Source organism: Kogia breviceps, chromosome 2 (genome assembly GCF_026419965.1).
Source record: "Kogia breviceps isolate mKogBre1 chromosome 2, mKogBre1 haplotype 1, whole genome shotgun sequence".
In the NCBI taxonomy this organism is placed as follows: Eukaryota; Metazoa; Chordata; class Mammalia; order Artiodactyla; family Physeteridae; genus Kogia; species Kogia breviceps.
This window is the reverse complement of record NC_081311.1, coordinates 196,127,782-196,144,176: the sequence shown is the minus strand read 5'-3', so window position 1 is coordinate 196,144,176 and position 16,395 is coordinate 196,127,782.

Here is a 16,395-nt window from a genome sequence, read left to right as displayed (position 1 = left end):
AGGTCCTGAACATCACACTTGAGGCCACTGCTTGATCTGGTCCTTCTCGGATCTTGTATCCTACTTCACACCCCTGCACTCATTCCTTCCGGCCACGTGACCCTCCTCAGTGTCCTTGAACATGACAGGCACGCTCATATCAGGGCCTCTGCACTTGCTGTTCCCTTCCTGGAAGGCTCTTCCCCACATAACCAGGGGGCTCACTGCATCACCACCTCCAGGTCTCTCATCAAGTGTTGCCTTCTCTGTGATTATTTCCTTGACTATCCTAGTTTGGACTGTAACATCTTACCATCTTATCTTCTGCTCCTGGCTTGAATTTTGTCCATAGGAAGTTCCACTCTCTGCCATACTCCATAGTAGTGGGTTACCATTGCGCTCTGCCCAGTGGTCTTAAGAGCTGGGTTGAGTGTGAGGGTTGTACTGTATTAGTTACCTACTGCTGTGTAACAAAATACCCCCAAACTTTGTAACTTAAAGCAATATACATTTATCACCTTGTAGTTCCCATGCTCAAGCTTTTGGGGGCAGCTTAGCTAGATGCTTCTGGGCCTGGAGTCTCTCCTGAGGCAGTAGTCAGGGGTTGGCCGGGGTTGGCCGGGGCTGTGGTCATCTCAAGTCTTGAGGACCTGATTCCAAGGTGGTTCACTCGCACCACTCGTCAGGCCTCTGTTCCTTGTTGGCTGTTGGCAGGAGACATAAGTTCCTCATCACGTGGGCCTCTTCATAGAGCTGCCTGAGTTTCCTCATAACACGGCAGCTGCCCATCTCCAGAGAGTGATCTCAGAAACACACCAAGGCAGAAGCTGCAATATCGTTTATGACCTAGCCTTGGAAGTCACATACTATCACTTCTGTCATTTTCTATTGGTCACACAGCCAACCCCGACAGGGTGTGGGAAAGGAGTACACGATGGGATGGTTGGGGGCCATCTTGGAGGTTGGCTACCACAGACTCACCCTTCTTGGATTCAAAATCAACAGGGGAAAGTTATTTAATCTTTCTGGGTCTCTGGCCCTCGTCTCTTAAGTACTAGTCAAAGGCAGTATTTAGTAGTGTTTCCGTGAGGATTAAATAAAATAATACATACATTATTTCACAAACATGTCTGGAACATAGTGAGCAGAAAATATTAGCTATATTTTTTAGTCCAAGTTGCAGGTACAAAAGTGTTTTACACAGGGAATGACCGGACTGGATTGTGCTCTAGAAAGCTCACTCTGACTGCTGTATTGAGAATGAATTGGAGGGGCCAACTTGAAGGAAGGAGACCAGGGAAAGGTTCTGTGACAGGGACCAAGATGGGAACGTTAAAGTAAATGGAAGTAGGGGGCTTCCCTGGTGGCGCAGTGGTTGAGAATCCGCCTGCCGATGCAGGGGACGCGGGTTCGTGCCCCGGTCCGGGAAGATCCCACATGCCGCGGAGCGGCTGGGCCCGTGAGCCATGGCCGCTGAGCCTGCGCGTCCGGAGCCTGTGCTCCTCAACGGGAGGGGCCACGACAGTGAGAGGCCCGCGTATCACAAAAAAAATAAAATAATAAAAAATAAAAAATAAATAAATGGAAGTAGACAGACTTAAGAGCATTTTAGAAGTCAACTTAAATTTGTCATACCTACCGCACTTCATTTGTTCTCAACATGTCTGGAATTGGTCACTGAGCCACTGACTTGGGAAAGTGAAGTTGGAAAACACCACTTACCATTCTTTAGGGAATTCTTTACCATGCTCCCAGTCTACTCTGATGCAGATTTGTTGCTATGAGGGTGTGGGGTAGCTTGTGCTTTTGCTCCCAGGGATTTACCTTCCTGTGATAAGACTGTGCGTCCCTGCCCAATGATGCTGGACTTGGCCATGTGACCCGATTGGATCAATGGCATGTGAAACATGACATATACGTGCTCCTTACCAGATCTCTTGTGTTTTTCCTTCTGCCAAGAAATTAACATGGAGCTGCTTCCTGAGGCATCTCAGGATAAGGAAGATATATGGCATGGAGCCATAGCACTGTAGCCAATTAACATGTAACTAAATGAGAAATCAATCTTTGCAGCTACAAGTCCTACAAGTGGGAGGGATTGTTTGCTACACGGCATAACCTCGTGAGAGCTAGTCAATGCAAGGGAAAACTTATTCCTCTAGCTTTCTATTTCTATGAGGGAACTCCTTCTACTAGTTCAGAGGGAGCATGCACACAGTCTCTCTCTCTGTGTTCTCTCTCTCTCTCTCCCTCACACACACACACACACGCACACACACACACTTTATATCTTCCCCAAGGAAGGCTCAATGCCTAGTCTGAATGATGAGCCTTGGGCAACCGGACATCTCTTGGGAATGTTAGCTATGGGACAGAGCCATTCCATGCAACCATGCTGTGCAGTAAACAGATGAACAGGGCTTGCTTCTGTCAGACTCAATCAGGTCTCTGCTCTCCTGTTTTCAGCTTTTATGCCTGTGCTTGGAGAACTGGTTTGGGTAATGAGTTCTCAAGTTCTAGATTAAAGTGGTGTTAGAGTTCTCTGCTGTAGCTTTACCAGTCACATCCACACAATATTCTGTCTGTTCTCAATCAATTCAGAAACGGGAGAGAAGGATGTTTGTTAATTAGTTAGCATCTTCCAATAGTTTTCTGGAGAACAAAAGCCCAGATGGAATTTTTCAAAAATTCTCTCCGTGATCTTCCTAAGTTAGGGGTCGAGAGTGAATGAACCTCTTCTGAGTGGTCCTAACCTCCCCTTATATTCAGAGTTAGGCTGCAAATCGACGTGCTCAGAGCATCTTGACAAGCTTCACTAAGCGTCACTGGCCTGTGAGGTTCACAAGGAGGGACCTCTTTTGCTGACCAAAATCAGCGTGACCCAGTGAAATAGACTTTGGAGACTAAATGTGTGTGTGTGGGTAGTGACCGTGTCAGCAAGCAGCTGTGTGACATGAGTGCATCCCTGATAACTCAGCCTCAGTTTACACTTCTGCAAACAGGGATAATTGCCGTCTCTACATCCCTGGGGTGTTGCGGCTTTCAGACAAGACGGTGTTTGTGGACGTACTTGAGGGCAGCCCAGCTCAATGTAGGGCACTGAAGATGAACAAGGTAGAATCACGCAGAACTGGATTAAACCTGAGTGTATTTCCCACTAGCCGTTTGACCCTAGGTGTGATACTCTGTTCCTGGATTGCTCATCTGCAGAGCAGGAATAATAATCACTGAATTACTGAATTCGATGAAATGTTGTCAGTAAAACCCAGGACACAAGTTGATACTTCATGTTAAATCTCTGACTTTTCCTTATGAGCAGTGAGGAAGTAAAATGAAGGATGTTTGCTGAAGTGATGGATGAAAGAGTCACAGAATAGGACCAGAAATCTCCCTTTAAAAAATGGGAACTCATATAGGTCAGGGTTGGCAAACTACAACCCGTGGACTAAATCCAGCCCACTGCCTGTTTTTATAAATAAAGTTTTATTGGAACTCAGCCACTCTCATCGGTTTACCTATTGTCACTGCAGCATTCATGCTACAATGGCAGAGCTGAGTCGTTGCCTCAAAGACCATATGACCTACACAACCTAAAATATTTCCCGCCTGTCTTTTGGGGAGAGGGTCTGCTGACTCCCGCTCTAGATAAGTGGAGAAGGAAGACACGGTGCGGAGGGGAGTGGAGAGGAGGGCAATCAGACCGCATGAAGCAAGGACAGGGGCTGAAGTGGTCCGGGAGAAGAGGCAGGACAGGCACAGTGGGATCGGGGTACAGGAGGCTTTGAGATCCAGAATGATGAGGTCACCTGTGGGGCAACGGGGAGCCATTGTGGGTTGTGGAACCGAGGAGAGAGAACGACGATGTTTCTTGTCAATTCAGTGCAATGATTAAGGGCGTTGAACACAGAGCATCCTTTTCTCAATTTGATGGGGGAGGGGGGTTCATTTAGACATAAACAGAGCAAATGGGAAGCTTGCAGAGCAGTTGCTTATTTGGAATGGGCGTGGGCTTAAAGAGAAGCAGCTGTGATTTGTTTCCCTCTTTACTGGTGTGGACGTCGTCTCCCCGTGAAAGTGTGAACAGTTATATTGCTGGTGGCCAAACTCTCAGCTGGCGGGCGACACCTCCGAACGTGCACACCCAAGGGGGGAATAGGTGCTCCACCAAAAGTGAGCCTTCTCTGATCTTGCCTCTTGGAAATGGTGCATTAAATCCAGCAAGGTAAGCAGGTTTCTGTTCCCAGAACTTCTCAGAAGTTGGAAGGTACCATTATGTGTTTTGATTTTCCTCGAGGGCATACAGGATGCTGTTTCTTCCATGTCTTTCACTCTATGTGTATGTGTCTGAGTGTAAAGTACACATTAATAACCATCTTATGAGAGATTTTTGTTCTGAGAAAGGCATTTTAGAAAAGCTGGCCCAGGTGGCACAGTGATTAAGAATCCGCCTGCCAACGCAGGGGACACGGGTTCGAGCCCTCGTCTGCAAGATCCCATATGCCACGGAGCAGCTAAGCCCGCGAGCCACAACTACTGAGCCCACGTGCCACAACTACTGAAGCCCGCGCGCCTAGAGCCCGTGCTCCGCAACAAGAGAAGCCACTGCAATGAGAAGCCCACGCACCGCAACAAAGAGTAGCCCCCGCTGGCCGCAACTAGAGAAAGCCTGTGCAGCAACGAAGACCCAACACAGCCAAAAATAAATAAATTAAATAAATAAATTTACTGAACAACAACAAAAATATGGCCCAGAGGCTTTCTAAACAGCTCAAGAGTAACATAACTGGATGATTTGTGGGGGGGGGGGGGGGGTTGTGGCGGAGGGGGAGTGTCTGTATTAAGACATGGCTGCTTCTCCATTCCATTTACACAGACTAGTAGATGCCATGTCTTCTACAGAGCTCTGCAGTTTTCCAAATACTTTATGTACATGTTGATTTCTACATTTGCAAGTGGATTCAGCTTGATTAGCAATTTAAATGGAAATTTTTCTAACCGCTATGAATTGGCACCTAATTTGCATTTCTTGTCAATTATCTGTGGACCTAACTCATGGATCTGGCAATATTCCAGCTGTGGTCACATGCTAGGAGGCCTGACACTCTTTGGGGGATAAATGTGGTCCGTGGACATTTCAGTTACTCTCCTCAGAAGGTCATGCAGGCTTCTTGGGTGTAAAACAAAATTGATAGGACATTTTGTTGCAGTTGGCTTCCTTCCATCCAACTCGAGAGGGCCTTTCTGCACAGCAGTCTCAAATCAAAGCTCTTTCTGGATTAAGCCATGTCCCAGTCGACCGCCATACCACGTTACGGGAGTTTCAGGCTCTGTCACCTTCTATTTTCTTACGTGTTCCTGAGAACCACTCAGGGCTAGTCTGAAATCCTCCCTGGCTTAGAATGTTGAGCCTTTACATTACCCCAGCAATAAAGTAGAACCCATGTAATTTGTTTATTTGTTTTAATTTTTTATTGGAGTAGAGTTGCTTTACAATGTTGTGTTAGTTTCTGCTGTACAGCAAAGTGAATCAGCTGTACGTATACCTATATCCCCTCTTTTTTGGATTTCCTTCCCATTTAGGAAGGAAAACCTTGAGTATTGAGTAGAGTTCCCTGTGCTGTACAGTAGGTTCTCATGAGTTATCTATTTTATATGTGGTATCAATAGTGTATATATTCAATCCCAATCTCCCAATTCACCCCACACCCCCTTTTCCCCCTTGGTATCCGTACTTTTATTCTCTATGTCTGTGTCTCTAATTTCTGCTTTGTAAATAAGATTGTCTATTCCAATTTTTCCAGATTCCACATCTATGCGTTAGTATACAACATTTGTTTTTCTCTTTCTGACTTACTTCACTCTGTACGACAGTCTCTAGGTCCATCCACATCTCTACAAATGACCCAGTTTTGTTCCTTTTTAGGGCTGAGTAATATTTCATTATATATATGTACCGCATCTTCTTTATCCATTCCTAGGAGAACCCATGTAATTTGACTATTTATTTCTTCTACTGATTTTGGAGGCAGGAGGGCTCCAGGGATACCACCAGTGCCAAGACATCTGCTAAAACAGGGGCTCAAAATGCTGCAGGTGTGCGAGGCCCATGCTCTCTGACCATAGACGGAGGTCAAGGCCCAGACTGACTCCATTCTGAGGGCACCTCGGGTACGTGAGGGGGGGCAGCTGAAACCAGAGGAGTGTTGTGGATATTCCCAAGGGGGGAGGACCTTGCACAGCCGTCCTCAGAATGCCCACCTTTAGCGCAAGTTCCCAGACATCTTTGTCCCTGCTGCCAATCCTCTAGGCCATCGTGGAATCGCCCTCTGTTGAGTTATTCCAGGCCCACCAGGGGCCATAGCTTTGTTTTATTATCCACCATTTATCTGTACCTATTTGCAGAGCCAAGGGGAAACATGGAGGGGCTTGCTCTTGAACGAAGGCGTTTATGATTGAGAAGCAAAAGTTAGGAACGTGGGTCTTTAAGAATTGCTCAGATAGAGAAAGAGGGATGCAGGGAGAGAAGGCCTGAGAGGCTGGTGGAGAGAGAGGACTGGATGGCGGAGGGCACCAACCCCGTGGCCAACAGGGAAACCAACTAGGTTGATCTCCAGTGACCCCGGAAGGGCATGCAGACATCCATAGGCTGCTCCTTCGATGACAGTCTTCTGCTTCCTGGTTTTAGCCACATTCCAGAAAGGTGAGGTTGCCAGAAGGCAAGTCCCATAGAGATGAGATTCTAACTGTGGTTTCCTACTCACCCGTCGCTGCGCTGTGACCATGCAGCTCCGCGTGGCTGCAGCACTGTGGCACTTGAAGTTGAGTGAACTGGATCCAGTACCTGGTTCTCCTTCTCCCTGGCAGTATGGCATCAAGCAAGTTATTTTTTACCTGCTTTGAATCTCTAGTCACTCTCCTACAAAACTTAAAAAAGAAAAGCAAAAGAGCCCTGTTTGCACACTTCACAGGGTTGTTATGGGGGTAAAATTAAATTCTATACCTGAATTGTAAAGTATGAGGCATGATATAAATCTAGCTAAATTTATTCATGATAATCTTTACATAAAACTGATGGATGACATTCAGCCTCCCCAGTGACCCCCCCAAACCCTGGGCTTTCTGGTTCATGTAAGTAAGGGAAATTTTGAAGGCTTTGGCGAGTGCAGCCAAAAGGTGATGCAGGTGTGAGCATGAGACTCACCTATGGGTTGAGGGTCCAGGGGAGGCCCAAGGGAAACACCTGCACTATGCAGCCGTGGCAGCCCCTCGGAGCCAACCTGGCTGCGGTGGCTTCCGTGACTACAGTGGAAAGGAAACGCGCGATGGCCTCAGAGCGGACCTCGCCAGCCAAGCAAAATCATTCGGCTCCTGACGGGCCCAGAAAATGACAACAAGAGTCTGGGTCCCGCTCCACTCTGGTGACAAGTCCCTGCCAGAGGGAAGCAGGCAGGGGCTGCTGGTAAATGCTGGGTAGGCAAGGTCCAGGTGGGGACTGTGCCCTGAACACCAGGGGCCACGCCCTGGGACAGAGAAGATTGATAGGATTTGCCTAGCTGGCACTAAGAAACCAGCTCAGTCCATCCGAGAAGGGCTGGCACAGCCTGTGTTAGAGCCAGACTCACATCTAGGCGGAAATCTTGGGCAGCGTGAGAACTGTGTCAAGGGTCCTCGAGGGGCAAGACAGGGACAGGGAGAGCAGTCCGGGCATTGGTGCAGCCGTCCCAGGAAGAAGCATGGGTGACACGAACCAGAGGGAGGCAAAGGAAATAGACACAAATGGACCGATTACAGAAATATTTAGAGAGATTGAGAACGGGCTTTTGTTTTTGCTCACGCGTAACCTGTCTGTGTTTTAAAATCCCTAGGGAAAGATAATAAAAGGTTTGCTTGTGTCTATTTAATTTATAGAAACAATAGAAGTTCAACAGAATTTTGTCCTTGGGTTAAGAAAAATGTCCCAGCACTTCTTTCCCTGAGGTACATTTCAACTACATTGACTAAGGAATTTAAAATGGGAGTTTACTCTTAAGCAGAAAACAGAAAACGACCCGAATATTTAATAATTTCAGTCTGGTGTGCCGTTCATACTTAATATCATGCATTTGCTTGGGTATGATAAAATTTTTAACTTTCATATTACGTAAGAGTAAATAGAGACAAGAACGTGTTAACATAGCAAAACGTTGTAGGGAATCAAGTTTATTATCCCTTGTTGATAGTAAAGATTTTATATACAGGACAATATTTTTATTTTTTTATTATTTATTTATTTATTTTATTTATTTATTTATTTTTTTTGCGGTACGCGGGCCTCTCACTGTTGTGGCCTCTCTCGTTGCGGAGCACAGGCTCCGGACGCACAGGCTCAGCGGCCATGGCTCACGGGCCCAGCCGCTCGGCGGTACGTGGGATCCTCCCGGACCGGGGCACGAACCCGCGTCCCCTGCATCGGCAGGCGGACTCCCAACCACTGCGCCACCAGGGAAGCCCCAGGGCAATATTTTTAAACATGAATAGGTTATAGAGCATTCAAAGCAACTAAAAGAGGAAGAAAGTAAAAATTCTGAGATGATATGCTGATAAAGCAGGTGGATGATGGACTCTGCTGAGTCATGCGAAGACAATCAGAAAAGAGAAGGAGGCTTCCCTGTGGCGCAGTGGTTGAGAATCCGCCTGCCAATGCAGGGGGCACGGGTTCGAGCCCTGGTCCGGGAAGATCCCACATGCCGCGGAGCAACTGGGCCTGTGCACTACAACTACTGAGCCCGCGCGCCTAGAGCCCGTGCTCTGCAACAAGAGAAGCCACCGCAAAGAGAAGTCTGCGCACCGCAACAAAGAGTAGTAGCCCCCACTCGCCACAACCAGAGAAAGCCCGTGCATAGCACTGAAGACCCAATGCAGCCAAAAACAAATAAGTAATAAAAATATTTAAAATGTTTAAAAAAATAAAAAGAAAAGAGAAGGAATTTCTAGAAATCTGTCCTGCAGAAATTCTTGTACATAGAAATAATGATCTTGTTCAAGGCTGCTTATAGCAATATTGTTTGTAGTGGTAAAAACCCGAGGCATCCCAAATGTCCATCAATGGAGGAGGGTTATACTTCCTTATCATAGGAAAATGAATAATGAAGAGTACTAGTATAGAGCACTGTCCTTTTTATGATCAGGGAGCTAGAATATCATTAGGAAAATAGGAGCTACATTAATTACCGAACAGAGAGAATTGAATATGGGGAATTAGTGAACAAGGTATTGGAAGACTAAGAAGGCAATAGGGGAAACTGAGGTAACAGATGTAGGGGTTCAAAATGAACTTCCCCCAAATATATCACTTTTGCGTGAGGATTATTTTGAGCTAAAGGTAAGTGAGACCCTGTGGGTTTAAGAGAAACTACTGTCCATCCCTTAACTACCTAGAAGAATTTAAATTGGGGATTTTTTTTTCCCAGAGAAAGAGCTATTACCAGAGATAAATTGTATCGAAGTGGCTCCGTCTTTACAGCAGGGCAAACATCCAATTGCTCACCCCATTCCTTAGCTCAAGAGCGCATGCAGCCCTCACTTCGCCTTTCTGTCTCAACTTCTCACGTAGGTGGGATTCCTGCACGTACGAAATTAATTAGATTTTCTCTTGTTAATCGGGCTCATGTCGATTTAATTCTTTTCTTCCTCCCCTTCATGAAGAAGGCGGCCGCCATCCCTCAGGCTGCAGAAGCAAAGGGAAGAAAGTGGGGTGATCAGGATCCGGAAGTTTGTGGAGGAATAGCCGCCGCTGGACAATTGGACCTGGGTCTCTGCAGGCTGCAGGTGCACCCCAGGTGCTCAAGGGGGCGTCCTGGACTGGGACACAGTTCCCGGGGGGGCGGGGGCGGAGGAGCTCTGCCTGGCTGGTGCTGACATCTCGGGATCTGGTTGTGCCAGAGGAGGCCAAAAACTGAAACCAACAGCTGCTGCCAGGTAGAGGGGTGGTCTCAGGTGGAGGCAAGGCTGCCGGCCACATAAGGTGGGTAGGGTGATGCGAGCTCTCTTCCCCTCTGCCTGTTTTCCAGTCTCCCTCTAGCACCCCACGGACAGAGCCTCCCAGGGAGCAGCTGGCAAAGCAGAAATGGGGTTTGCAGAGCTCCAACCGCAGAGCAGGGTACAGAAGGGATGCAGAGAGGAGTCAATCGCTCCACCTCCAGTCCACCTGCAATTTGCAGTCCCGCGGGAGCACCGGACAGGGACTAGAGAGCTGTCAGCTCGGGTGCACAGGGGTGGGTGCACAAGGTGGCAAAGGAAGCTTTATGTTTATACTCCGTGTATCTATCATCTTTTAATTCTCTTCCACAACTAGCATACATTAGGCCATCACTTTGTATTTACAAAAATTTCCTTTCAAAAACCTTTCTTACCTCGCTGCGTATGAAAGAAAAACATGACATCCTGACATGCCGAGAAAGCAGATACACAGGAGATAGGTCTCCTTAGACGAAGGGTTCGGTGAGAATTTTTCCTTTCTGGAACGTTCCTTTGAAAAACCACCCTGAGAGCACGAACTCACAGGGAGGCTGTTCGCTAGCCTTGCTCCGCTCAGGGAAGTGGCCTGTGCCGCTAACGAGCTCAGCCCATTCCCTCCTGCCCCCGCAAGCTGGCAGTGATGCTTCTCAGTGAAGCATCCGTGGGATCAGTGGCCATCTTCCTCACCCTCCAAAGTGCCGGGCTTGGTTGCCATGGCAACGCCCAGGCTGGGAATCAGGGTGAGTGGTCTCCATGAAAACAGCCCGGAGGTTAAGTAGACGGCCATGGAGATGCTCACACCTCCTTTCTTAAAAGCCCAGACACATATGGCCCCCCGGGGGTGGATCCGAATCTGGTAGGTTGTGCTTTACTGCTTTATCGATGTGTTTCTGCTGCTGTGGATTGATTTTGCACCTGCCTTTGTCTTCTGCTTTAGCCGTTTTCTTCTTTTTTCCTCCCTTCCTTCCTTCCTCCCTCCTTTTCTCTGTCTCTCTCTGTCTCTCTCTGTCTCTCTCTCCCCTGTATGTCTCTTTGTCTTCTTTCTTTCTCTCATCAGAAAAAGACTGGCTCACCATCCCCCCAGCCCTGCAGAAGACAACAGCATCAGTGTTTTAACTAAATCTCCATGTCTGCAGATTTACAGTTTCCATGATAACACAGATGTCTTTATTTTCTTTAATAGCCCTGAAACCACAGGCATTAACACATTAGAGCTGGTGGTGGCACGTGAATTGTGGGCTCTTTACTTTTCATCAGACTCCTCACCCCCTGTGTGTCTCAGACCCAAAATAATAAGTTGGCCCCCACTGCAGCCTTCGGAGCTTGAGTCAAGACTAGAGGGGCTGGAGGGGAATTCTCTGGCAGTCCAGTGGTCAGGACTCTGCGCTTTCACTGCTGAGGGCCCCGATAGGGTTCAATCCCTGGTGAGGGAACTAAAATCCCACAAGCCGCGAGGCACAGCCATAAAGCAAACAAACAAACAAAAAAGCTAAGCAAGACTAGTGGGGCTGGAAACGTGTCCTGTTGGCCAGGTGCCCAGCTGGGAGAGGTAAGGGTCCTGCCCAGCCCACTCCTCTGGAACAACACGGGAGCCTCCAGGGAAAGGGTGTAATGGGTGCACTGGGAGGCGGGGGGGCCTGTATTCTAAGCGAGGGGACACCAGGTCCACTCCCAACGAGGCTACAGTTTTCAAAATGTCTTACCTTCCCCCTTCCCAGCTCTCCCAGTCAGCAAACTCCTGGGGGAGGAATTCCGGCAAATTCCAGTCAATTGATGAAATGCCCTTTTCACCTCTCTTCAAGGACCCCTTCAAGTATATTCAAAGCCTAAAGAGGTTTCCATCCCAGGGTAGCAGCTGACCCCTGAATCCCACCAACCTCCTGCCAGAATTCCAGGGAAGCTCTGAAGGCCCGTGTCCCCGAGTGTCAGGGACACAGTGACCTGCCAGCTGTGGGGAAGAGGCTCCCCCACAAGCCGGGGCCCCCCAGAGGCCAGGCGGGCAGGGTGTGAGCCCCCAAAATATTGAAGAATGACGACAAGCGCTAAAGAGGGCTACCACGCTTGTGTTAGATTTTTGAGGTTTACATTGAGCAACTTAATGTAAAAAATACAATTAAATTATTCACCCAGTAAATACAGAATTTATTTTAAAGTTTGAAAACACACAGCTCGATGGGTAGTGTGACCAAGGGACTGCACGGGCACAGTGTCCTCCTCTCTCTCTGGCTCTGCAGAGGCCTCCACAGCCAGGTGGGCATGTGACCTCTGGCTGGAAGGGAGTCCAAAGGTGAGGCCCCTCTGTGCCCGGGGGGCGGGGCTCGGGCCCTGCTATCTGCCTGCATCCACGTGTGGTCCCTGCTCACAGCCAGCGCCAGCGTGTAAGGCTCCGGGTCGGCCCCGGGGAGCTGCCCTTCAGGGATGCCCCTGGTACTATTGCATCCTGGCTGTGCTTTGGCTTAATCTCGGAGACCTGCCTTTATGTCTTCTCTCTGTGTAGAAACCCACGAAAGGAACAGATTTCACCAATTCCAGTCCAATGCGCTGTGAGTCATGGAAGTGACAGCACTTCCCCACAAACCCCGCTCCCTCTACAGACGTAACAGGCCTCGGGCTCTGTGGCTGTCAGCTCTGGTCCCGGGCTCCCTTCCAGGACAAGCAGAGGCCACACGGGGTCAGCTCTCAAATAGGCAGCCCCCGAGGAAGCACGGCCACGCGTCTGCTGGAAGGGGCCCTAACGGTTCAGAGGCGATGCCCGGGGACTCTTTGTCACGTGCGCCACTTGAGCAGAGGAAAGCGGGGCTCGTGAGACAATCTCTGCGTCCAGAGCATCACTGCCCCCCCCCGTGGTGATTCCAGCGCGGGCAGCTCAGCTCGTGAAGAGGAGAAGAGGACAATCTCTTTTGTGACCCAGCCCCCTCTCCAGCCGCAGCCCCGCCCTCTGAACCCTGTCCTCTCCACGCAGGGGACGTCTGTCGGTTTTTGGTCTCCCCGCTGCTGAACTCTTTCCCTTTGTTTGGGAAATGCCACAGCGTGAGTTGGGGAGGAGCTGGTACCCACCTCTCACTGCAGGACCCCCAAGTCTGGACGCTTTTTCCCTGGCCCCCCGGAAGGTGGGCTCGGGCACGAGATGGGGGCTTGGTCAACTCCACGTCCCAGCCCAGGCTTCCCTCCACGCAGGGAGCAACTTGGCAAAGGTGCCCTTCCTCCAGACAGGCGGACCCAGGCCAGGGAGCCAGGCTCGGCCAAGGGAGAGCAGGCACCGGAATTCGACTGTGGAGCAGGTGACCTACCCCCGGGAAGCAGCACGAGGGTCCGGTCCAGTGCGCGGCCTCCAGGGTCCAGTGATGTGTCCCCTGTGGGAGCATCCATCATCGACCCGTGATAGCACCGCCCTCCCCCAGCTCTTCCTACGGTGAGGATTTGGTTCGTGGTCTGAGCCCCCAGGCCCCTGAACTTCACCCAGCCTGGGTGTCTTTGATGCTCTGAGACCCCCACGGTAACTTTCCGGAAGCTCCTTTCCTGCCTACAGCACCAGAGTCAGTTTCTGTGCTTTGTAGCCAAGAGCCCTGGCCGCAACCCACCGCTCAGAGCACCAAACCTCTGCTTATCTCTTGCCCGATGCCTTTGCACTTTGCTGTCGCCTCTGCCAGCAACACCGTTCCTCTTGCCCCCCGGCCTCGCTCTCACCTCCTCACCCTCAGCCTCACCTCACTGACCCCACATCTCCCAGGTGTCCCCCGGCCCAGCATATGCCAAACTCCAGGGTAATTGTCCGGGCACCGGCCTAAGCTGTGCTGAGACCCCGAGCTCCCGAGGCAGGGGTGTCCATTTTCACTCTCTCGGGGCTTCGGGGCCCAGCACATTCCCTACAGGTGGCAAACATCGGTGCCCTGTTGCAGGAAAAACCTGGATCACATCCGTCTCCAGCAGGTTCTCTTGCAGATTTGCCCAAAGACGTTTCTATCTTACTTTGAGTTTCACGTTACAGGGGGAGTTTTCACCACTTGAGTGACAAGTGAACTTGGATGGGTGCTTTGTGGCCAGGGTCAGGCTGGTAGTTTCCCGAGGGGGGTCTTTTGGGCAAGGGGTGAGAAGGCAGAAGTTCGCTCCACTTTCCCCCCAACTGGGAGAAAGCAAAAGAGTGGTTTTCCTGCAGCTGTTGAAACACGATGGCGACCGCTTTTGTCATCAGAGTTTACCTCAGTCCTCCCAGGATTGGAGCCTGACTCAGGGTTCACCCACCCCAGGCTCAGGAAGCAGACGTTACAATGGGAAGGAGAGAAAAGAAAAAGAAGTAGAAAACAGAAAAGACCAAAAAAAAAAAAGTGATGTCCTGACATTAGTAATTCTTTTAGTTAGTGTTTAAAACTATTTTGGTGGGTTGTTAAACTTATGACTGGTAGAATTAAAAAGAGGCTGCCAACATTTATACTACCATAGAATATTAAAGTAGGCAAAACATCAAAAGAAGACAAAACCTAACACTAGACAATTTCTTTAAAAGGGCAACAAAATAAACAGGACATAAATCAGATTTATTCCATATTACAGTAAGTGCACATGGATCAAATTTCCCTCAAAATGGCAAACTCAGATTGATTTTTTTTAAATCTGAATATATTTGCTTGTGACACACCTAAAAATAGACACAGAAAAGTTAAAAATAAAAATAAGACAAAGATATACTTGGCAAACGTGAATAAAAGAGAAGCAGGAATAGAAATGTTCTAAAAGAGGCAAAAGAGGATTCAGGGAAAAAGTTTTAAATAGGTCAAAGATATAATTTTATATTTGTAAAAGATTCAGCATAAATTGGGCTTATGGTCCTGAATCTTTCTTCCTTTTTTTTAGTGCCCTCTTGTCTTCTTGCAGACAATTTATTATTTGTCTTTCATAAATATGTTGCAATTCTCCCCTCAGTTTGTCTTTTGACTTTTTTCAGATTTTTTGACTTTGAAATATTTTGCCAGATTAAAAAAAAATAAAGCCAAGCCTATTAATATATTTCATTATGTCTTTTGGGTTTGTGTCACTCTCCGAAAGGCCTTATTTGCACCAAAATTACAAAGGTAGAAACCTTTTTTCCTTTAATAATTCTAGGGTTTAGTATTTTACACTTTGGTGCATCTGGAATGTATTTTGGTATCAAAAGTTAGGTAAAGGCATGGCCATTTCCTCCAACACAGATAGGCAACTGACCCTATCTTTCCTTTGTTGCTTTGCGAGGCCACTTTTCTCACACTCTAAATTCCTATGTGAATCTTGCTGTACTTCCGGAATCTCTGCTGCGTTAGTTGTTCATGGCTCTTTACATCTAAATAAATCATAATTCATAAAGCCAAGAGTTTAAAAACACAAGGTAAATTTCATGGAAGCCAGGTTCTAGGGGAAACTTTTCATACACAGCTGTCACTTTCTGGCAGAGCAAGTAGAAAGAGCATATAGAATAATTAGAATATGGTAGATTTTTAAAAATTTTAAATAATAAACTATCGTGTAACTACATTTCAAACTCTTTACCTACAAAGAATATACAAAGAAGCCCATATAAAAAGTGGCTAGTTGGGGAGAGGGATAAATCAGGAACTTGTGATTAACATACACACAGTAGTGTTTGTAAGGTAGATAACCAGCAAGGACCTGTACAGCACAGGGAGCTCTACTCACTATTCTGTGATATCTTATGAGAAGAAAATCTGAACAAGAATGAATATATGTATGTGCATAATTGGATCACTTTACTGTACACCTGAAACTAACACAACATTGTAAATAAACTGTACTCCAATAAAATTTTAAAAAAATATTTAGATGGCTACTTGCTAGCTACAAAGAGAGTATCATTAAAATTCCCGGAAGCAGAAATCTCATAGGTCCCATCCCCTGACCACAGTAACAATGACCTCGTATGAGGTGATATCAGTAACAATGGTTAAACAAAAAAGACCATCCACTAAAAATATTAAATCCATATACTGCATATGTAGAAAATACACTGAGAACTCTGATAGCAAAATGACTCTTTTCTATTTTTTTTCTTCCCAATGGGCTTTACAGTCATTTAATCAAATTCTAAAGGATAATTCCAATGGGATGATGAAAACGGCATTAAACCTAAACATTAATTTGGAAAGAATTCACATTTAAAAAATGTTCTCTTCCCATCCAGTATAGGCTATTTTTTTTCAACTTTCTCTTATATCTCTCAGTAAAGTCTTATTGTTTTCTTCATGTAGGTCAATACATTTTCAGAGCTAGCACAATTCCAATGCCAAATTCTTACTAAGACAATACAGAAAAGGAAACTCTACACACATCACATTCACAAATATAGAAGCCAAAGTCCTAAATAAAATCCTAGCAAAAAGAATGAAGTGGTGTATTAAAACAAGAGCATAGCCAAACCAAATGGAATTTATC